Source organism: Macaca mulatta, chromosome 12 (genome assembly GCF_049350105.2).
Source record: "Macaca mulatta isolate MMU2019108-1 chromosome 12, T2T-MMU8v2.0, whole genome shotgun sequence".
NCBI classification, from domain to species: domain Eukaryota; kingdom Metazoa; phylum Chordata; class Mammalia; order Primates; family Cercopithecidae; genus Macaca; species Macaca mulatta.
In genome coordinates this window covers 72,112,185-72,136,921 of record NC_133417.1, presented here as the reverse complement: position 1 = coordinate 72,136,921, position 24,737 = coordinate 72,112,185, and the positions used below count along the sequence as shown (strand labels likewise).

The 24,737-nt window shown below is 36.6% G+C and overlaps 1 protein-coding gene across 5 annotated transcripts in view; it reads right to left on the bottom strand.

Moving 5' to 3' along the window:
* Positions 1-24,737, bottom strand: part of XIRP2 (xin actin binding repeat containing 2) — a 342,362-nt gene that overhangs the window by 58,643 nt on the left and 258,982 nt on the right. The window contains exon 1 of one of the 5 annotated variants that reach the window (XM_015110285.3): positions 19,305-20,107. The exons of 2 other annotated variants lie outside the window; for them this stretch is intronic. The gene's annotated coding sequence lies outside the window, so the exon portion shown is untranslated. Of the gene's footprint in view, positions 1-19,304; positions 20,108-24,737 lie in introns of those variants that run through there. 2 more of the 5 variants (XM_015110284.3, XM_077957144.1) reach the window with 2 other exon arrangements.

Here is a 24,737-nt window from a genome sequence, read left to right as displayed (position 1 = left end):
CCAGGAATAAAGTTAATTTAAACATACCAACATATTGGCAAATCCTGGTGAACATTTTAAGTTCATGGAAAAAGAAAAATTCTATAGTTATCCAGATACATGAAGAGTATCTGTAATAAAGAAACAAAATTCAGATATCCTTAGATATTTCCTTTACAATGCTGAACACTAAAGGGAATTACAGAACCAGTTACTGGTTACTGAAATTTTAGTTTTGTGAACCAGGGTCTACATGGGTCCAAGTTGATAACCATGTGAGAAGGCAACAAAAAGTCAAAAACAGACCATATAATAACAAAGGCAGCCCAAAGGAAAACGAAGGCCCTCAAAATATAATAAGGTAGACATAAAAACAGTTGTATTTATTTATTTATAACTAAAAGTATTAATCATAGAAATATTCAGAGGTCAAATTTCACATCGAAGGATGAAAACAAACAACCTAATGATGTACCATGTGCAATAAATAGATGCAAAACAAACCATACAATTTAAAAAATATATTGAACAATAAATTACCAGGCAAATATAAATGAAGAAAAGTCATCATTACTATGCTATCTTCATACAAAGTATCCTTAAAAACAAATTATTCATATATTAAATGAGATAAAGGACCATTCCACAGCTAAAAGATACCATCCCACTATGAAGCTGGAATAACTGTGGACCACTACGTGCTAATTAGCACAGTACAGCAACAGTAAAAGGCCATTAGTAACAAGGAAAAGGAAACCTTTATGGGAAAATAATAGCTGCGGGTGACTTTACCATATCTTTCTACATATTGCCAGATGAAAGCTCAGAAATAAATGATTTTGAATTATATAATTAGTTACATAATTATATAATTGACAAGGTTTATATAATTAATTATATAATTGATAAGGTTTATTTATATTCATTCTCACTAAACAAATATTGATACTCTACAAAAAGCATGAGATACTTTCACTATCTTTCAGGGCTTTCAGTATAGTTGGAGAGAGAGGGTATTATAGCCAGTGTGTAATGGGTTTGTTCCAGCTGAGTTGGAAGCCTACAGCAGGGACATAATCCACCTGGGTATGTTAGTGAGGCAGGTGTCAGGGAAGGCATCTGAAAAGTAGAACATCTGTACTGAATCCTGAGGTAGTTGGCCATGTGAATATGTGTTAGAGAGAAAGATGCAGAAAGGGGATGAAACTTAGCACTCTCAACAAATTGTGCTGGGAAAAACTGGGTAATGATTTGAGGAAAATATTAAGAGATCCCCACCTCACAGCATATTGCAAGTGAAACACCAGATGGCTAAAGAGTTAAATATTTTTTAAAATTATGAATCTTTAGAGAAATACAAGTAGTTCATAAAATGGTTTCAACTGGACTTTATAAGCATAAAAATTCAAAGTAAAAAATATTTTCAGCAAAATTTATAAGAGAAAATAAAAATTAGAAAAGGATAATTTTAATAAATACACATATTTATTTTCATTAAAGAACACTGATGGGCCAGAAAAAAATGCTAACATTGGATAATGGATAAAGAACTTCAAAGAATGATTTACAAGTGAAAACTTCATAGCAAATATTTATAAAGTGCTTTCTATGTGTCAGAATATGAATCCATTTAATACTCTCAATCATACTAGGAGATAGAGGCTATTTTATTTTTTATCTCTATTTTACAGATAAGGAAACAGTTTCTAAAACCTGCGCCAGTTCAGATAGCTGGTGAGTTTCGGAGCTGGGAAGGGAAGCTCAGCAATCCGGCCCCAGGCTCTGTGACAACTCCAATTCTGATGCTACCTATGCTACCTATTAAGAAGGACAGGTGTTCAACAACAAACAAAATCACCATGCTCAGTAAGCAAATGAAGGAAAAGTCAAACAACAAAGAGATGCCTTTTTCTGTTAGGAACTGACTCATATCACACATACAATAAAAATATCCATAATATTCCCAGATGGCTAGTCCAGTGTATTATTGTGACACAAAAGAAATTCTAAGGTTAACAATAATCCAAACTGTTTAGCAGAAAAAAACAGAATTTATTATTTTTTCTTTGAAATATGCTAAAATCAATGTAATCCCACCTAAGAACCAGGCAAAGTTTGCTGGTGAGCCCCATGGAAGCCTGCAAAGCTGAAGTGATCATAGATACCAGCTTCAAGAAAGCAAGCACATTTCAGGTGACACATCAATAGCTTTGCTACTTTATTCTGGATGCTCATTATAAAGAAGTCAACTGTTTAGTTCTTGAAAACAAATTGATTTAGAACTACATTGGGAGAGTGATAAATTCTGTCAAACCTAAATACATGATCTATAACCCTGCTTGAATTTGTGTGCAGGGTATCATACCAATACACATATCATAGGCTCAGAGCCATTAGCATGAATAAATTTTTCTACAATTCTTAATATTTGCAAATCCCTCAGCTAATAATAAAATTCATCTCTTTTAAGCATTCAGAATGCTACTGCCAAGTAAAATTTGTAATCAATTTGAGTTTTATATATTCTTATCCTCATTTGAATATTATAAAACCAAGAAATAGATGGAGAATAAAATGAAAGCAAGTGTACAGCACAGTCCTGTATTAATTCAGAGTTCTTAAAAAAACATGGAGAAGAAGGGCGAGGGAATAAAAATGAGTGGAAGTAAGCACAAAAACCATCTTGTAGCATTTTTTTCCAGCAAATAAACACAGTGACTCAGATTCCATTTCTCAAACTAACCTCCCTGTGATCCTATTCCCCCAAAATGCGTTGTGTTATTGTATGTGTACTTGTCACCTTCCCAAAAATCCATCCATTTATGTGATTATTTGGGCTTTATACCTTAACAAAAGAAGATCTCTCATGGTAATAAAAAGGATTAGTTCTTGCTTTCTTACTAAGTCTGTCCTAGCTAGTATTCTCCTGGTTCACCAGATACTGGAAGTGATTCTTTAAATCCAGTTGCCTGTTAGAGGAAGAAGACAAAATTTAGCATTGTAGTAGACAGAACATTGGTCCCCCAAAGATGTTCACATCCTAATCTCCAGGATCTATGAATATGTAACCTTACATGGCAAAAGAGATTTTGCAGATATAATGAAGTTAAGGATTTTGAGATGGGAAGATTATCCCAGGTTAACCAAGTGGGTTCAATGTAATCACAAGGGTCCTCATAAGTGAAAGAGGGAGTCAGGAGCATTAAGACAGGAGATGTGATGACAGAAATGGGAGAGAAAAGAGATTGAAGATTCTACACTGCTGGCTTTGAAGATGGGAATAAGGTCCACAAATCAAGGAATACAGGCAGCTTCTGGAAGTTGGGAAAGGCAAAGAAGCAGATTCTCCCCTACAGCTTCTGGAGGAAAGCTGGCACAGCCAACACTTTCCTTTTCTCCCAGTGAAACCCACTTTGGACGTCAGACCTCCAGAACTGTAAGAAAATAGATGAGTGCTATTGGAATCTGTTGCATTTTTTTTGGTAATTTCTTGCAGCAGCAACAGGAAACTGACACAAGCATTCACTGTACACATACATATGTCTGTCCAAGTCACAAATTGCTACATACTGGATACTTTTAAGTGCATATTTCAGTTCCTGCTCCCCAAATTGCACAGACACATAAATATACAAACCACTATGTGATGGAGCCATCTCTGAAGTTACTCTTCATGTTTCAAAAAACAAGTGTCCGCCTTCCTGATAAGACTCAGTTTAAGTGTCCATTTAGATTCTAATCTCTCTGAATAATAGGACTGTTATTTATAACTGCTGTCACTTCTTTTTCTATAGACATGTCCTGTGTCTTTTGCAGCTCATATCATCTCATGGGAAGTACTTCCGGTACTACAGCAGTTATGAATTAAGAAAATTTAATCAGAAGTTAGGTAATCATTAGTATAAAAATGTTGCTAGTTTGGGCATATATGAAAATCTAATCATACTGCTATTAAACATTTTTAAATTAATCGTTTAGCTTAGAGATTTGGCCAATTAAAAAAATCAATAATTGAATAAAATGACTTAAATTTCATTGAAATCGTCTAATAAAATAGAATCATTAAAAATGCCTGTAGAGGGTACATATTTTTACAGCATAAGTCTCTTGTTGGACATTTCTCTCAGACTTATATTACATTATAATAATGATAGCTATCAGTTAATGAATATAATGTGTTAATTATTTTACATGTATTCTCCCATTAATTCTCATAAAAACCACATATGATGGGTGGTTTATTCCCATTTTAGTGATGAGGAAGTAACACTCAGAAGATATCGTATGGTAAGTAGCTGAGCCTGGAGTTGATTTCAAGTATTTCTTTAAACTTTAAACTCTACACAGTCTCTTATGTAAATATATTTTCATTAAAATACAACATTTTTATTTCAAGGTAAATTTTTAATTAAAGGAATGAAACTTGTTTTCTGCTTCTTAAATATATGCACATAAATCCTTTCTAGACATTGACTTCAGCATAATCTAAGGATAAATCAAAGGGAAGCAAATAAGCTGAATATCCACAGCTATCAGTGACTTTTTTTCATTCTTACAAGCTTGAGTTTAGAATTAGAAGTCAAAGCAAACCCCTCAGCTATATTGCTTTGGTCACTATAGACATCAAACTTGAGAAGGGGTTAGGGATAGGTCCAACTGAACAGAGAAGAGAATAAACTTGACTTAAGGAAGGGAAAATGCAAAGCAGGGGCCACTGGTCTCATTTTCGAGTGATCTACTATTCTCCAGAGGATGGGAGGTGGTGTCGCACTTTAATCCAAATGTCCCCTTGTCTCAATCTTCATCACAGCTGTATACTGAAGGTATATGGTACCATTCCTGCCCTTCCTTCCTTCCTTCCTTCCTTCCTTCCTTCCTTCCTTCCTTCCTTCCTTCCTTCCTTCCTTCCCTCCTTCCTTCCTTCCCTCCTTCCTTCCTCCTTGCTTCCTTCCCTCCCTGCCTCCCTCCCCCCTCCCTCCCTCTTTTTCTCTCTTTCTTTCTTGACAAAGCCTCACTCTGTCACCTAGGTTGGAGTGCAGTGGCATGATCTCAGCTCAATCCTATCCTGGATTCAAGCGATTCTCCTGCCTCAGCCTTCGGAGTAGCTGGGATTACAGGCACCTGCCACCACACCCGGCTAATTTTTGTAGTTTTAGTAGACACAGAGTTTCACCATGTTGGCCAGGCTGGTCTCAAACTCCTGGCCTCAAGTAATCTGGCTGTCTTGGCCTCCCCAAGTGCTGAGATTCCAGGCATGAGCCACCACACCTGGCAGGTATATGGTACATTTTCCTCTTAGGGCTTTAGTCATGCATTCTCTAAACATCTACTTCCCATCCACCATCGGCTAGGCACGGTTGTCAGAGCTGGAGACAAATTAATCACCATTATAGTCAGTCATGCTCCACTTGAAGAGATAAAAAAAGAATGACACTAGAAAGATTCTCAAGAAATACAGTATTGATCTGACCTTATTTCTAAAGAGATAAATAGAATAGGTTTTATGAATGTATATGACATGTAAAGTGTTAGTTTATCTGTGGTTTTGGCACTAGGCCAAGAACCACCAATTTTTCACCAATAAGCAACGTGAAAGTCCACTGAAAATGTAAAGTTCATGAAAATCACCCTAGCACGTCACACTGTAGAGACAGATCTGCTCTTTCCACCCCGCCCCCTTAATGGTTCCTCATGTTTTTTTCCTGCTCTGTGTTTTTTAGGTAAAATCATGAAATCGTCATTCAAAGTTACTCACTTTTAAAATTTCCTATGGGGCCTTTGAGAAATGGGCTTGGCACGGTGAACACTGGCCATGACCCAGACCAGCCCAGGTGATTACTAGGCCAGTCTTTCAGTCCCTGCTGCTTGGTGGTTACCTACCAAAGGTAAAGAGAAGGAAACTGTATCCTTCATTGATGGTTCATTCTACTGTTACTGTGCTAAGTACCCATGTGTTGAAAAACTCAACATTGTGAGGAAAACCCCTAAAAATATTGTTGTTTGGTCAGTTTGAATATGCATCTCCTTTCTATTTAATTTCAGCATTCATTCTATTTAAACTAGTTACTATCCTATTATTTCTAAAGTCTCTGTTTTAGAAAATCCTAAAATTTCATACATAATTATCTTTCTTACAGAATTGCTACCTCTGTGACATAACTTTTTTTTCTGACCCTGATTTTCTAACGTATCCCCTTTTCATTGCTACTGCTTCATTTGTGCTTTTCCTTTTCCCAAACTTCCCTGTGATTCTCAGCTTTCCAGATCCTCCTCTATGTGTGGTTTAGTTACTAGGGGTCTGTGCCCTTGTGGGGAGAATTTCATCTTCTTTCTGGTTGTCTTAGCTAGAAAGAGAACTTGAGAAATAGCAAGCAAATGTGCTCACCCATCAGCCATGGAGAGACAGTAGGCAGGCTCCGTCTATGATTAATAGCAAGCGTGCGTGTCTCTAAGGGACTGGTTAAAATATCCACTAATGCCCCTAAAACCATCATGGCCTCCAGAATACACAGAAAGTGATTTAATTCTGGGTCAAAGCAGTGCATTGGTAGATGGGGATGACACGTGCATACGAGCTTAAAATCTTTTTCCTAAAATGATCAACTTCTTTCTTTCACAGATTTTGTAAAATTCCATATGAAGCTAGGTCATGTGTAGTGAACTGTTTTGTTTAATTTCAAGTATGCTGTTGGCATTCAACAGAACAAAAGTATGCCAAGGTAAGGTAATGGAGATGGAGCTTTAATAATTTGTGGCTTTGAAAAATATCTTCCTGGCAGGCTTATCTTTAAGTTGTTTGAATGTATGCAGAGGTAGGAATGTTAATCATTTACCGATTATTGCCTTAAATCATTTTTGTGCTAAAAGCATTCTGTAGGATCTAGAGGTATCTGAATGTGTTTTAGGAATTTCCTCTCTTCACCTTCATCCAAACTTTCACCCCTCTCTTAAGGTTAGCATCTGAAATTTATTTTGACAAAGGGTGTTAAAAGAAAGCACAGATCATCACATCCAGCTCTCACCAACTTATACATGACACTCTGGCAGCTTTTCTCCTATTAATCACACTTTTTGTCTGAATAACAAAATGTATTTAATTCAATCCAATTTTTGTCTTAGAAAAATCAATCCCTGAATTTACACAAACTGTTTTCAATGATCTTAAGTCTTCGTTTAAAATGCTTTTTCTGCCTAAGTCCACGAACAACAGCATACTTTGATATTTTTTCTTTTGAACTTAATGACTGATAGAATTGATCAAAGAAAGGAAGCCACACTAATTCAACACACTTTCTTTACTGAACATTATTTGGGAAAATGAAGCAATCAAGGAGAAAAGTGAAAATGCTTAAATAATGCAGCATGGCTTGGTGAATAATCTACTCTTCTGGAAGTAAATTCACTCTTTCAGAGCAGTGATGTGCTTTGAAAAATAGTATCTCAAACCTTGAAAACTTTCAAAATAATGTGGCTTTTAATTACTTCATCTTGGATAGGAATATAAAATTTCTACTTAACTGGCGAATGTTAAGCAGAAATGTTAAGAATCCATGTAGGACACCATTATTCTTACCAAAGCTTTATGTTTTTCTAATGTGCTTTAAATGAAAAGGTAATGGGCATCTTGTTCATATATTTGTACTTTCACAACTGCATTTTGATTCCTCTCTTTCATAATTTTAAGGGACACTGAATAATGTTGTATACATTTTAAACAGGTTTTTAAAAACAGTTTAGAACAGGAATGTTTACATATTAAAATTATAGTAATTTTAATGTATCAAAACTCTGATGCAATCAGATGCTGGGTTACTCTCCTCTGTAACCAGTAACATGACCCAAATACCCTTTGCCTATGAATGCAGCACGTAATTTCAAAAGAAAGAGATGATGTCAGATTCCTAATGATATGCTGGTACTAGGAACAGTCCAAAGGGTGGAAGTAATTCAATCGTCTTCCCTGCTTATGATACACATGGAGTGTATAATTAGTCAGTATCGTCATCCCTTAATTTATTTACAGTTATTTATCTTTAAAAATTTGACATAGGCATTTGTTCCTTTTCCCTCAGATTCAAAACCTAATCCTATAAATGCACCATACGTGGAAGAACTCATTTATGCTGTTTTACTCCTGTTTTTAAAGGGCAAAGTTATTTTTATTAAATGTTATTCGAATCGAAACCTGCTTTTTCCCGTGCATGTTAAGACAGATACATCAGTGATGAATTTAACAACAAAGAATTTAACACTTGCAAACAGAAGTCTTCCTACACCAATGGTATTTAAACTCAAGTAAAGTAGACAATAAGGGGGAGGAAAGTTGGGACGGGATGTAAAAAGCAATTGGGTTGCTTTGTAACATTCCATATGAAACTAAGTTTTCAAGGTGTTAAAGAAGTTGTGAATATGGAGGACTGGCCACCACACAGTGGCCAGAAATGCTCGTTTCAGTCTCCTTACATGCAATGGTGGGAAAAATAGAAAATATTTTCAAAAATAGTATGCTTGAATGTTCTCTAATAGTGAGTGGCAGAGCCTTCCCTAATATTTTTGCAGAACTGGTTATTAAATTTCTGTTTTTATCTAGAACTAAAATTTCTAGATCACCAAGAAGTAAACTGATGGTTGAGATTAAAATAGTCAACTTCACAAGTATTTAATATTTAACATATTGACATATAAACAGTGGGTGCCCATTAAGCATTTGTTGAATGAATTTGTCTTGAAATAATATTGCAAAAGTTAATGTCTGTTTTTTCATGGTTCTCATTGGCAGATTTTGTTACTTTCTCTCTCCTACTTTTTTTGAAGTGTAGAAAACAAGTTGTAAATTCTGCAATAGAAGTTATTAAGCAACATTGAGAAGTTATGTGAAACTTGGGATTACAGCTTCCAGGAAGGAGCAAAAATAAACATCTTGCATGTAAACCTGTGAGTCTCCCACAATGAAATTCAGCTCTTCACCCAAAAGTCTCAGCAGGGCACCACATGAGCAGGTGAAAATTAGAACTGTGTAAAAATGTTTGCTTGGAAAGTGAAACCAGTCAATTTTGGGCTTTCTGCCAAATGTAATTTCTGCCAAAATCTCTTGTTATTATATAGCTGCGCAAAGCAATTAGAAACGTTATGGCTAAAAAATTCCAAATACATTCATGTCTCCATCATATTTCAGTCCAGAAGAAAAGAACTAGCCTCCCCAGCCCAGTGAGCTAAGTACACACAGGACATGAAAACACCCACCCCACTCCACACACATACCTACACACAACCAACCCACCCCCAGCCACATTTTTCTTTGGAGGGCCACTGAATCAGAAGCAGTATCCTCCTAGTAGTTTTGTGGGATCTAGGAAGAAGACTTCAGTAGACTTTCAAGATGTCCCAGGGTACTCTTGAGTTGGAAGCCTGCCAAGGAAAGCAGACGTGGCACGAAGCCCTCGGTCCCATTCACCAGCATTGCAGGGTCACAGGAAATGTCAGAAACCTCTCTAAGCCTGACACTATGTTGCCATTAAAGAAAGCCTCACAGGAGGAACACAAAATGCTGATGCTTTGCAAGCACTCTGTGCTGTTCTTTACAGTGTCAAACCTGAGCATCGACTTGGTAAGTGACTAGACACACAAATAGCACTCATCTATCGTGGTCAGTCTATACACACACACACACACACACACGTACACACACACACGATTCCTGATACCCAACCATGTATAGTCTCCAGGGTTCCATCCCCAGTTTTCCTTTTTTTGTCTTACCACACACACTCCATCAGATCTCAGCTTCATCCGTATTACATCCAATGCACATCTCTAGTAACTATTTAATCTCTAATCTTATGTTGCCCAAACTTTTAAAATTTAACATGGCTTAAAAATATTACCCACAAACTTACTTCCAGTCTTAAATTTTCCAGTTGTATATCATCATAGAGAATATTTGGGATTGTCAGGAAAAATGACAAATGATGTTGAGTATTAGCTTATGTGCAGAACTATGAATCTTTCTCCCTCTCTCTCTCACACACACACACAGATACACACACACACACACGGCAGCCTGGGAATGGGAGCAAAAGTAGCACATTATGGGAAAATGTTGAATTGGTTTTCAGTTTGATGGATTTAGCTGGAATTGGGGGCAGAGTGATATGAGGCGTCAATGGAAGCTCTGCTGCTAACGCAGGGCCCAGGCTGAGTGGGCGTTAGGTCTAGCCTCCCCACATTAAGCTCTCAAACCTACTCCTGCAGCCTGGAGTCAGATGCTTTCAACATATCTGAATTGTTTCTGGCCTTTGTTTTGAAATGTGTGCCCTCATCCATTGCAGGCTCCAACTTTCCTTGTCCCTATACCCACTAATTTCTGATTTTGTGATTTTCCTGATGCATTGCACCATTTCACTGTCTTGTGATTTTTTTGCTTCCTCCAACTATTGAGTTTTCTTTGCCCTCTCTCCTTTAGATTCCCATGATAAACAGTCTGGTCTCCACAGACCCATCTTTCAGTGCCTCACTCCTGAGTGAGAGTTCTTCCATCTTTTCACAGATGCTGTGAGTGGATTCAAGACATGGAGAGATGACGTAAATAAAGGTGGAAGGGGCTGCTGTGCAGGACATGCTAAGCATGTGGAGACTATGCTGAAGATCAAGCTCAGTTGCAGTTTAAAAGAGTGATAGACACATTAAAAAATGCTCATCATCACTCGCCATCAGAGAAATGCAAATCAAAGTCACAATGAGATACCATCTCACACCAGTTAGAATGGCAATCATTAAAAAAATCAGGAAACAACAGGTGCTGGAGAGGATGTGGAGAAATAGGAACACTTTTACACCGTTGGTGGGACTGTAAACTAGTTCAACCATTGTGGAAGACAGTGTGGCGATTCCTCAAGGATCTAGAACTAGAAATACTATTTGACCCAGCCATCCCATTACTGGGGATATACCCAAAGGATTATAAATCATGCTGCTCTAAAGACACATGCCCACATACATTTATTGCAGCACTATTCCCAATAGCAAAGACTTGGAATCAACCCAAATGTCCATCAGTGACAGACTGGATTAAGAAAATATGGCACATATACACCATGGAATACTATGCAGCCATAAAAAAGGATGAGTTTGTGTCCTTTGTAGGGACATGGATGCAGCTGGAAACTATCATTCTCAGCAAAGTATCACAAGAACAGAAAATCAAACACCGCATGTTCTCACTCACAGGTGGGAATTGAACAATGAGATCACTTGGATACAGGAAGGGGAGCATCACACACCGGGTCCTATTGTGGGAAGGGGGGAGGGGTGAGGGACTAGCATTAGGAGATATACCTAATGTAAATGACGAGTTAATTGGTGCAGCACACCAACATGGCACATGTACACATAGGTAACAAACCTGCATGTTGTGCACATGTACCCTAGAACTTAAAGTATAATAAAAAAAAAGAAAAGAAAAGAAAGAGTGGAAGAAATGTAAGAAAGAAAACTGTGATCAGAGGGAGTATTTTGAGTCTACGAACTAGGTCAAATTACTGACAAGGTTTAAAAGGTGGCTGTGAGTAGCCTTGTCAGAAAAGAAACTGGAGTCATTAGGGTTGAGATGGTTGAAGAATTCAGTTTTTTGAAGTAATATGATGTTGACATCACCAAGGATAACAGAAAGTTTATTTGTTTCAAGTGTCGGAAGGATTATAATAAGAAGGGGCACTTAATAGCTTTCTACAACTCCAGAAAAGGACAGTAATCTAATTTGAGCTGAAGAGTGCATCTGTGAAAGATAAGGGTGTTTTTAACAACAGAACAACCTATTAAATCAGGTAGACAAGTTTCTCTCTTAAACGGTTTTTAGTGTGTTGCAGTTTTCAGTGTTCAGCATATAGGGTCACACGGTATTTTATATTCTTATCTTGATCCCTGGAATATACTGATGATAGTTATTATGCTACATTATACTCATATAATAAATAATAATAGTAGTAATATTAATAACAAAAGCTTATACAGTACTTACTATGTGCCAGGGACTGATGCGTTAGAACTTTACACAGATAAATTCATTTAATTCTCGAAATAAGACTATGAGATAGATACTACTAGTATCTCTGATTTCAGATGAAGAAATGAGGCACAGAGTTGTTAATTTGCCCAAGGTCAATCAGTAGGTAAGTGTAAGACATGGAATTCAAACCCAGGCAGTCTGGTGCCAAAGTCTGCGTTCAACCAGTTAGGGTTAACCTGACAGTATTTTCTGTTTTCCTGTAAAGTGTTATGTGGAGTTCATTTGGAAACTCTTCTGGCTCTGGGAGATGATGTTTTTGTGATTCTGGTAAACTGAGAACACTTCATACATTTCAAGGCTGGTTATAATGCTGGGGTTACAGAAAATAATTCAGAGGTCTTTAATAGAAATGAAATAAAAAAGAAGGAAGGGGAAAGGGAGAAAGAGAAAAATAGCACATTATTTGTGAAATTTTTCTAATTTTAAGGATTGATCAAAATGTAAAGATGGGCCGGGTGTGGTGGCTCACGCCTGTAATCCCAGCACTTTGGGAGGCCGAGGCAGGTGGATCGCCTGAGGTGAGGAGTTTGAGACTAGCCTGCCCAACATGGTGAAACCTCGTCTCTACTAAAAATACAAAAATTAGCTGGTGTGGTGGTTCATGCCTGTAATCCCAGCTACTAGGGAGGCTGAGGCAGGAGAATCATTTGAACCCAGGAGATGGAGGTTGCAGTGACCCAAGTTCGTGCCATTGCCTGGGCAACAGAATGAGACTCCATCTCAAAAAAAAAAAAAAAAAGAAAGAAAATGGAAAGATGGTACCAACAATGAAAATTTATATATCAACCCCTGAAACTCCTTTTATATATCCACCCCTGGAAGAATAAAATTGTGCTATTACTATGATAATTTAGTTTGACACTTCCTCAATATGAATAGTTACAAGATAGTGTGTCAGTATCTCACTCAATTTTTTTTTTTTTTTTTTTTTTGAGACAGAGTCTCATACTCTGTCACCCAGGCTGGAGTGCAGTGGCATGATCTCGGCTCACTGCAACCTCCACCTACCTGGCTCAAGCGATTCTCCTGCCTCAGCCTCCCAAGTAGCTGGGATTACAGGCACGCACCACCACGGCTGGCCAATTTTTGTATTTTTAGTAGAGATAGGGTTTCACCATGTTGGCCAGGCTGGTGTTGAACTCCTAGCCTCAAGGGATCCAACTGCCTCAGCCTCCCAAAGTGCTGGGATTTCAGGTGTGAGGCACCATGCCTAGCCTCTCTACTCAAGGTTAACAAAGAGTAAAAAGAGATGTTATTATGGATGATATTGTGGTTATTCGTTGTTATTTGAGGGTTATTCATCATTCTTTTAACATCTGAATGGACTTCAAGAATAAGAAAGAAATGGAGAACAATATAAAAGCACAAGCAGCACTATACTTTACAGAAACGAATATATATGTATACACATACACATTCACATACATACACATTGGTGTATATATGAGGATAATTGAAAGAAATGGCAATAACATAACATAAGGACAAAGTCAATAAGCTGTGACTGGTTGGATTGAAATTGTGAAGTAAATGAAAGAGGTGAAAATTGAAGTTTGAGGCAACTTATTGCTTCTATTTAAAGGGTGGAGTGTTAGGAACTATAAATAGTAATTTAGACTTGACAACTGCTATAGCTGTACTAGATCTTTTGTGAAACAAAAGGGTGTAACTTAAACGCAAACTCATGCCTTCCAAATTTCATTTCTCTGAAATTTTGCAGAGTAAAAGTTGTGGCTGTTGTCCAGATCTGGATGATGAAGGGATGATGAATCTTGAAATAATTTCCATTCCAGAATGAGTCAGTGACTGAAAGCGGGCATGCACTAGTACAGTTCCATTCCTAAAAATAAACGTTTTTGAGTCCTCCAGGACTCAGAGGACTAGCATATTTTCTACTAGCGACGTCAAGGCTCTAATGAAGTTCTGTGCCTGCTCTGAGCAAACTGAGATGCTACAGAGGAAAACTGGAAGGGATCAAGCTGTTGATCGCTGCCAGTTGCTTTTCCTCGGTGCCTCCCTTTTCCTATTCCCTGTGTTCCAGTTGGAAACTGCAGCTGGACCCCACACTGGTAGCTGACTTCTATCCTATGCAGTGCCCAGGAAAATAGCTCTAGATGCTGCGGAAGCAGAAGTGGTGGATTTTAAATCAAACTTGTCATTGGAATGGACAGAACTGTAACAACATGAACATGATTATTTACGTCCTTTTCGAAGAATATGCCAATTTGATAATAGGACCCTTGAGTCCAGATTTAAAAACTCCAACTTACAAGACGCAAACCAAAGAGTAATCTTTAGCTTTACAAAAAGGTAGTTCACTGTTTCCCAGGAGCACTTAGTTCTATTGTTGTTTACAAACTGCTAATTATTTGTCACAATGGCTTACTGGTTAGATAATATAAAGATGACTTATTAGGGCAGTGCTGACTCAAAGCCAACAAACACAAAATCAACAACAGAGATATTGATAAATTACCCATGAAGTTACAATGCAATTAAATGGGGGGAAATATGACTCTACTTATGAAAATTTAATGTTTATTGTTTTCAAAAACCCAGTAACTTTATAATGTGAGATATATTTACAATTTATTTCAATGCAATTAAGTTCCTATGAATTAAAAATAATATAACATAATATAGTATTGCTATTCAAAAATTATTTGATATTCAGTCCACATTAAACTTGAAATGGAAAACACCAAGAAAATGTTTTGAAACTATATTGACAGACTGTGCTTTAAAAATTAATGCTAATATGTGGTTTTAAAAAAAGCTTTTCTATGTTGATAACTACCAAATTAACTCATTTAGAAATATACATGCAGATATATTCAGATGTTAGGGGAAGATGCATTGGATCTTTGAATAACAGAGAAACTTCCCACAATAAACTCTTTCAGTATTACATTTATTTTAAGTCATATGTACGTCTGGAGCAATTTGGCAATTACTTACTTTTGAACAGTGAGACATATGTAAGGCATTAGGTTCACCAGGCAACAAGGATATAATCTGCATACAATTCAAAAAATGTAAAAGACAAAGATCTACTTGAAGGCCTGCCAAAAAGAGTAGTGAAAAGTGATGTGTCCAGTGATGAGAGTGGGAGTTTGGGGCAGAATCTCAGCTAACAAAGATGAACAAATTTACATGCTTTGTAAAATTTAAAAATAAACCAGTCATCATCTTTCAAGTTTTAACAGAATATGCAGACAGGTCTCCTTTTCCACTATTTGTCCTAATTGCAAGAGAAACATGAAATGCAAAATGAAAAGCAACAAAAAGCTACTGTGAGAAAAATAAGGCCCTACAAGATATACTTGGAAATGTATCCGGAGTCATGGGGGTGGACTGGGGTTGGGTTGATGTCTTTTGGCACAAAGATTTGCAAAATGACATGAATGACATGAAGTACAGAAACAAATCAAGAGAGTTAGTTTCTAGTTCTCTGTGCTTAAACCTTGTACGAGTTACTAGTTAGTCTTCCTGTGCCTCAGTTTTCTTAATCTAGAATTTGAAGGCATTAAATGAACTAGTCACTGAGGTCTTTGTGTTATCAGTGTAATGAATTTCTTTTCATTGCCTTCTTTTTTATTTATTTATTTATTTATTTATTTTAGACAGGGTCTCACTGTGTCACCCGGGCTGGAGTGTAGTGGCACAATCATGGTTTATCGCAGCCTCAACCTCCTGGATTCAGGTGATCCTTCTACCTCAGCCTCCCAAGTAGCTGAGACTGCAGGCATGCATGTCACCATGCTCAGCTAATGTTTTGTAGAGATGGGGTTGGTCTCGAACTCCTGGGCTCAAGAGATCTGCCTGCCTCAACCTTCTAAAGTGCTGGGGTTACAGGCGTGAGTCACCATGTCTGGCCAATACATTTCTTTTATCTTTGGAACATTTGAAGAAGTAAAACTATTCTACCAAGAATGTGGATTATCTACTGTGCTGCTCACTGGGAGGTTATTTTTATGCCATTATTTAGGCTTACAAAGCCCCAAGAGTCATTAAATATGGCCACATTATCATTGTTGTGAAAAACACATACAAGTAATTGATTGCACTTGCTGACTTTCAACTTTTTAAAGAAACCTAAACCTGCTCTTTTCATTGCCTAATTGTCATTGTTTTTTGTGCTCTTACTGATTATATTATACAAATGGAAAAATAATTTGGTTAAATTTGTAAGAGGTGGATTCCAGTGGCTAGGAAAATAAATAGTAAGAAATGTTTACTCTGGAGTTCATAGGTAGCATGTCAAAGGAGAAGACCATATTGTGGACATAATAATATATGTTATATAAGAAATACATATTTTGGTCTTAGTCCCCAGTCCCTGGCATAGAAACCCTGTAGTCTCCTGAGAATGACTTTTTTTATGCTAATGGGATGACTCTTGGCAGCTAGGAGTGGGGGGTAGGGGTGGGGAGTAGCTTCAGGATAGGGGCTTGTTGCCAGAAAAAGCAATAAGTGATTAGAGGGTTAGAACATTCAACCCCATCTTTGGCCTCTGAAAAGAAGAGAGAGGTGGAGATTGACTTCAATCAGCAATTGTCAATGATTTAATCACTCATGCCTTTTGTAATGAATCTGCCATAACAACTCCTAAAGGACAGGGTTTGGTGAGCTGCCAGATTGGCGAACACATCCAAGTGCTGGGGATGACTTGTTAGAAGAAAGCAAGGTAGCTGTGTGCTTCTGCCCTTCAATGCCATACCTTGCCCTATGCATCTGTTCCATTTGTCTGTTCCTGAAGTGTAGCCTCTGTAATATACCAGTAATAACAAATGGAACATTTTTCTGAGTTCTGTGGGCCATTCTAGCCAATCATCTGAGGAGGGGGTTGTGGGGATCCCTTAATCTCTAGTCTGGTGGGCAGAAAGATTGGTGGCCTGGGCACTCCATTAGTGGCTGTCTTCTGAAGTGGGCAGCCTCGTGGGACTGAGCCTTCAACCTGTGAGTCTTTGCCGAATCCTAGATCTAGTGTCAGAACTGAATTGAACTGTAGGACAGCCAGTTGGTGTCAGAGAATTGGAGAACTGGTTGGTGTTGGAAAAGACACAACACTTAATATCAGAATTAGTGTCAGAAAACAGATAATACAACATGCCACACACTCATATAAACAACATGCACCTATATGGAATAAATCAGTGTTCTAAAAAAGTCATTAATTAATTAGAAAAGGTGAAGTAACTGTTCTGTGAGGGATGAACCTGTGATGTGAATGAGCAAGTGTTTGTTTCAGAAACAGGAAGAAACACATTATAATTTAATTAAATTTCAAAGTGTAACTTCAATAAGAGGAGGTGGGAAGCAAATAAAAAAGACAATATAATGTCCGTTAAGTTCTGTCTTCACAGATTGTTCAATCAAAAATCTTGGAATTACACTGCTGGGCACTTATTATCTGCCCTGCTCTATAAATTAATACATCTAGACACGACTCCTAGCTATCAAATAAGTCTTACAAAAAATGGTCTCTTTTAATACCCAGAGTTTTGTGTATGTGTGTGAGAGAGTGAGAGAGAGAGAGAGAGAAAGAGAGAGAGAGAGAAATATATCAGTTCCCAGTATTGAAGTTACCAGGAGTGTCCAACTCCACATTGCCTCATCATAAGCAGTATTTTACCAAGTAAGTAAAAACAATACTAAGGTGGAGAAGTTTTTCAAACATGGTAAAGGTAAAGCGAGAGGCTGGAACTCATAGAATAGTGGGAAGCTATCAACTGTGAACAACAGTACATTATCCATGAACTTTGTGGGCTTTTAACCTCAAATTAAAGCTGAAGAAAGGCAACACTCTTCTCTTCCCCTGTAATCACAGAAGAAATGATGCCCGAACTGACATTTTTCTATGAACATTTTCCCCAGTAAAGCCCTCTGAGATCATTAAAGAATGTCTCATTTTATTTTTCAGTGGTTGAGGGAAGCTAAGTCTTAAAGATGCCCAGCACTAGATGAAAGCAGAAACATTTAGTCCAAACTCCAGACTGCATTTTTCCCAAACAGCTGACACTTGGCCATAGTGCAGGTATCTGAAATGCGGACTGACTTTTAGAAATGGATCTAGTTGTTAGTTTACATGTTGCTAGCAAGAAGAAAAAATACTCAAAGATTAGGCAGAGGAGAAGAGAAATACTTAGGCATAGAATTCAGGGTTTTCTCATTTCGGATCCAATAGTTTTGCCACTCAATACTTTTATCTTCTAAAACTCAAAACAGGTGCTCTTTCATATTAACATTCATGGCTCTGAATGTCACCAAGGTAAATATTTTGCCTGTCCTTTGGCACACTGCACATAAAATTTTAAATAATTCAAACAACCTACAGCTTGTCAGTGACCAAATAGAGCACTGGTAAAAATAAAATATCTTTTGGTTCAGCACCAGCTGGCTAAATTTAAACCCTGTATTATGTAATCTTAAAGTGTCCTTGCGTTTAGTTGGTGTCTTAAGAGATTCTGTTATCACATCTCTTCCAAATCACTTCAGTCTCTAACATCTAAACATTTAACGCACAACAGGACCAAATTAAAGTGTTCACAGGCAATTGAAGACAGAAGAAAAATCCATTTAAAACAGTATATAGGGCATGATATCTTTAAAGTAAAATCTCAGTCTTCTCTGTTTAAGGTTGTAGTTACTATAATTAGGACTGGCAGATCCAACTGGCAGTACTTTTCTTAATTCTGCAAAACATGTAAGAACCTGATTCTTTAATCTTACTCCAGTAATACTCCCAGAGGAGATGAGACTCTGGCTGGAGCAAGAACTACAAAAGCAAAGTTAGACTGAAAAAGAATAATTTTCATGCATTTCTTTGAGCAAGCTGTAACAGTTGACAATGTTGTAAACTCTTCCTTTCTCTCAACAAATTCCAAGAAATATAATTTATATTTTTAATATATTAATTACATTTCTGCTCATAAATGACAAACTAATTTTTTCTCTGCTTTCCCTCTTATTTGTAAGTTGAAGTATAATTTTAACTCATGACTGTTTATCAGGTTTGACTCATTATTCTTCAATATTAAGTATGAAAATTGCTATTCTGCAAGCAGATTAACATATGAAGCTCTAAATTTTATCCTATTAAATCAATGCTAAATATTATCATAAAAGCAAAATTCAACTGGATATTTTCTTTTACAGTGATTACAATTTGACCTATGGTCTTCATTGACCTTAAGTAACCAGTGAGAGCATTTTAAAATTCAGGAAGCAGACATATAGTCAATGACTATTTTACACTTACCTTTTATGATATTTAGGTTTAACCCCAAGTTTGTGGAAATATCATATATCTTTATAGCTCTTCACAGACTAGCTTCCTCCTTTGTTTCATGCACAGCAAATTTCCCAGTCCCCTGAAAGCAATAGGTGCAGTGGAGGCCCGCTCCACTGAAGGGTCTATCAAGCAAATAGATGGGACGGCTGAATTTATTTTAGCAGAGCGTCTAAAGGATGCGACTTGGCACCTATTTTTAGGAACTGAGCTCTGTAAAGGTGGGGCCTGAGTCAACCACTCTTTTAAGAAGAGTGTCTCTGAGGCCACTCTGCTTCATAGTGTCCTCAGTAATGTATGCATGGCTCTAACACATGTGCAGTCAATCAAACTCCCTTCCACAGCCACGACCACCAGCCAGCTCTGAATTTCTGTATAAAGTCTACCAATGAACCAGTGTCGATGAGGAAAAGGAGGGACTAAAGTTCTGGAATTACTTGCATTTGTTTTAATACTTTCAATCTTTTAAGACTCAAGAATATGAAAATAAAGCAGGTGGGAAAAGTTTTCATTCATTCTAGTGGAATAATTAACATGGATTCTCGGGAAGAGGAGACATTGCCTTTCTTTGACAAAATGTTCTTAGATATGTAAAACATTTGTTTGTTTCTTGAGGGTTCACACATAAAGCAAAACACTACTCTAGTGTTGACTTAAGTAAAGGCTGTGCTGGTTTAGTTAAAAAAAAAAAAAGAGCAAAGGAAGAATGGTGGAAAGGAATTCTAGAGCGAATAGAGAGCACCCTTGCCATGTGAGTCCTGCTCATCAATATTAGCTTTGAATCATTCGGCATGAGGAAGAGCAGGCAGGGAAAAGGAGTCACCTCACGTGCTCCTGAAAGAATCATATTAAATGTCCTTTGCTGCCAGGACTTACCAAACACATGCCACCAATCTGACCCAGAACCCAACGAGCACTGCTATTTAGCTCAAAAATGCCAACATCTCATACATTCTTAGTACATAGAAAATAACCAGCTTCCTTTATCTTTCCTCCCTTCTATGACTTTCCTAATGTGGTGTGGCCTAACAACAAACTCAAATAAAGAAAGCAAATTGCCCTTTGGCTTAAAGAAGCAACTGACATATATACTCTATTTCCTATATATGCCTATTCATAAGCTGTTTACTATAATATTAACTAATAAAATTAGAATATATATTACATTTTTCCATATACAATATTGGTTTCTGTAAAAAGTAGGTCAAGGAGTGATATTCCAAAATATTAACTCTAAGAACAACTTTCTGAAATAGTGTTCTATATACTCTGTAAGAGTGTTCAGGGCCAGGAGCCAGTATAGACTAATAACTTAGAGTTGTGCTTCCAAATATGATAGCTATTAGGCACATGTAGCCATTTAAGTTTTAATTGATCAAAATTAGGTAAAATTAAAAATTCAGTTCTTCAGCTACATTTGAAGTAAATCAGTCTCCACATGTGGACAGAAGCTATGTATTGGTGCAGATATAAAATGTTTCCTACATTGCAGAAAGGTCTATTGGACAATACTGATTTAAATCACAGGATTTCAACATAGCTTTGACAATAATATACTCTGTGATCTGGGCAAGTTTCATAAGTTGTCTAAGCTTTATTTTATTCAACTGTGACTAAATGGGACTAAGTTGACCAACTTTCCATTGGTGTTGTGAAGATGAAATGAAATAATATATATAAATTAATTATTATACTTACATTATTACTCCAACATAATATTTACATAATAAATAATTATTACTTTGCTATATGCAAAAGAAAATGGTACTGGATCTGAAATCACAATAATTAAATTTAAATTATGAGGAGATGGATCCTATAATGTAAACATAGTCAATTTTATTCTTATATTTGCAGATAGTTGCTAATGATGCTTATGGTGATTTTACTCTTTTTAAAGGTTGTTAATTACTCAAAGATCTGACTTCTACCTTCCTCACCTTCTCTCCTTATTAAAAACTCACTGCTTTCTCTTTCCATTTTATTGATATGTTTCTTTAAGTTTCACTCATGATAACTTTTCTTCAAGCTTGCTGTTTTTGATTTTTCAGGACAAAAGTGTATTTGATAAAAATACATATACATTAAATAGTATTTTTTCACGTTTTTCTCATAATAAATTTTCTAATGTATATATTAGTACAAAAACCCAATGATTATACATTAAGATAAACAAACAATGGTCAGGAAAAGAAACCTTGGTGGAACACTGTAAAATAATTGGTAATAATTAAGGGCAATAAGTGTTAAATCTACGGGAGCACACATAAATTAAATGACCTAAGTTTAAGCAAAAATGTTCAGTCATAAAATTAATTAGTGATCACATAATTTGGTTCATTCATTTTAGTCATGAAGACAATGAAAACATCAGGACCTAGATTCTGACCATTCATTATTACAGTGGCCTTAGACACTGAATTTCATTCTTCATTTAATAACAGTTTAATCAATTACTATGAAACTACTATGAAAGCAAGATAGATGAATGATGGGTAGATGGATGGATGGGTGATAAATAGACAGGTATAAAGGCAGAAAGATTCATAAGGTGATCCCTTGTATCACAAAACTTGTACATTCAAATGGAAAATTTTACTCCCTGTCTAATCTGATATTGATAGTGCCTAGATACCTCTACCTATTAAAACCTGTATTGTACTTGACTGAAGCTTACTTAAGTTCTTGTAGTGGGATGATGCTAATAATTAGCATCAGGCCAATGCTGTCATGGAAGACAATTAGAAAGTGGCATCAATTACAGAGATCATATATGTTAGGCATCAGAGACAGCCAAAACAATGAGACCCAGAAGCAGTACAGTTCAAGAAAGACAAGAACTTTACAAATATAAGTTGAGGATCTGAGGCTGTCCTGGGGGTCTTTGTCAATTTTGGATGCAGGTAGAGCCTGAGAATCTGGGCTTGGTCCAAGGAGAACACTGCTGCTGGAAACAGAAAAACAGCAGAACCTTGGGCAATTCCATGGGACTGCAGTGACAAAACTGGACAGGCGAAGGATCTCAAATTCTATTTTCTTTCTAAGATGTTTCCTAAATTCCAAAATTTCACAGGATAGCAGGATACAACTGTAAGCCCAAACACAGAAAAGTAAAGTGAGATAGCCTACATTTTCATGATACTTAAACAAGTATCTCTGAGGAGGGCTGGTAACAGTTGAAAGCCTTCAAATAACAGGGATACTGACTCTAAAATAATGTGCAACAACTGCCTGTCTTTAGAAATGACTTGATAATCTGGGTTTAGCTGGAGGCTGAGAATTCTGTCTTGGCCCTAGCAGATGGGAGACAGATGAACCAGCAAAGGTTTGGGCATTTGATCAGGCTTGGAGTGATAAAATTGGTGATTCGAGTATATTCAAACACAGCCAATCTCCTCAAGACATTTGCCAAATTTGGAAGCTTCACATGGTGTGAGGCTAAATAGCCAAGCTGAAAAACCTCAGAAAATAGAGCAGAGATTCCTGCAGACTACATGTTGAGGAGAAAAGGATCTCACAGATTCTCAAAAAAAGAAAAGAAAAAAACAAAATTAAGGTGGTCAGTGCCTCTCTGCTCTCCATTTAGCTGCTCAGCAGTGGAAAGATTTAATCTCTCTGATGAAGGTCACAATCTGCAGCTTTGTTTTTGAATACACACTGCTTACCTTTCAATTACAAAAGTACTAGGCATGCAAAGAGACAATATTGTCATTGATACTAAAAAAAAACTTTTCAAGGAAGCAGGTGTTGTAGATACTTAAATTGTCAGATAAGGACTTTAATCACAATTGATGTATTTAAGAAAATATAAGAAATAACACACAAAATATAAGAAAAGATAGAGAATTTCATGAGAAAATTAAAACGACAAAATAACAACGAAATAGACATTCAAAAATTGAGAAATACAATACCAGAAATTAAGAAATCAATGGTAGATTTAACAGCAGATTGGAGATAGCAAAATATAAAATGTTTAATCTGGAAGACAAATGGATAAACAACAGAAAGGTTGGGTATGGATATTTTTTATTAAATATCAATGAGTACTCATTAGATTTTCAGCAGCAGTATGACATTATTGAATCATCTAACTACACTCCATTAAAACCTTTGTTGCATTTGTTCTTGACAAGCTACATCTACATTCTCTCATGCTTGTTCATTTTGTGCTAAGTGAATGAAAACAGTGCCACCCCATTACTACAGCTTGTTTTTGCCATCTAGTATAGTTGCTTTTTTCACAACTTGCAATCTATATCTTATCCTAGTCTACAATGGACAATATTTAACAGAACAGAGCCCCTAATATATACAAAGCCTTTCTACTGCTAAAGACTTCCATCTTAGGTTAAGTTGATATATGACGTTAGGTCCACTTAGGAATCCATATTTGTAGGTGTTCTTGATAACCTGAAATAAAATTGATCTGGTTAGGGTATTTCAGAATTCTATGTGCTTCTTTTCTAGGTTATGAGACATTTTGAATTCACTCCCTTTTCTATTTTTGCTGGTGCTACCATTTGTTAGATGAAGACTATTCTCTTTGACATAAAAGACCAACATTGATTTGGCTCACATTTATTTTCTTGTTCCTTAATATAAAAACTTTCCAAAAAAGTAGTAAATGTTTTTTTTTCTTTAATTTTCCTGTAAGAGAACCATCTACATTTTATAAAGAAATTGTGCCAGGAATTTAATTAGGTGATTTACCTTTATTATTTTCTTTTATTCTGTCAGCAACCCCTAGATATTAGTGTTTTCACCATTTTATAGAAAGAAAATAAGGATAAGTGAAGTTAAATAACTTCTCCATGGACAAAAGTTAACAATCAGCAAAAGTGGGAATTGGATTCATTTCTGCTGACTCTATATGTTTGGATTATTTGGGATATTATTTATCCTGACCTTAATCTAAAAGTTCTATCCAAGCACTATGTTGGGTGATATGTTTTGAGAGGGATCAACTCTTCCCCATAATAAATTCTTAGTGTAGGCCTGCAATAGGTAGGCTCTGGCAAGGCCCTGTCTACATGGTAGCAAAGTGAACTAGTATGGGAGGCATGGGAACTTTAAAGCAGGGACAACTGTAGTTCAGTCATCTGATATGTAATCCTGACCCAATGGGACCCATCTAAGGTTTGTAGAATTAAAGAGCAAACATATAAATATGAAAGTTTCATATTATTAGCTAGTATACACAAAATACTAGCCCACCAATGAGGATTTGGCAATCTGCTTAGACCCTTGCAGGTAGCATGACCCATTGACCCATTCAGGTGTCATGTAAGCATAATTAGAGTATTAGTAATTGAATTGTATCTAAATGTAATCAACTATACAAGTAATCAACTATACACTTGTCCAAGTTTAATTCCATTAAAATTACATCATGGTATTTAT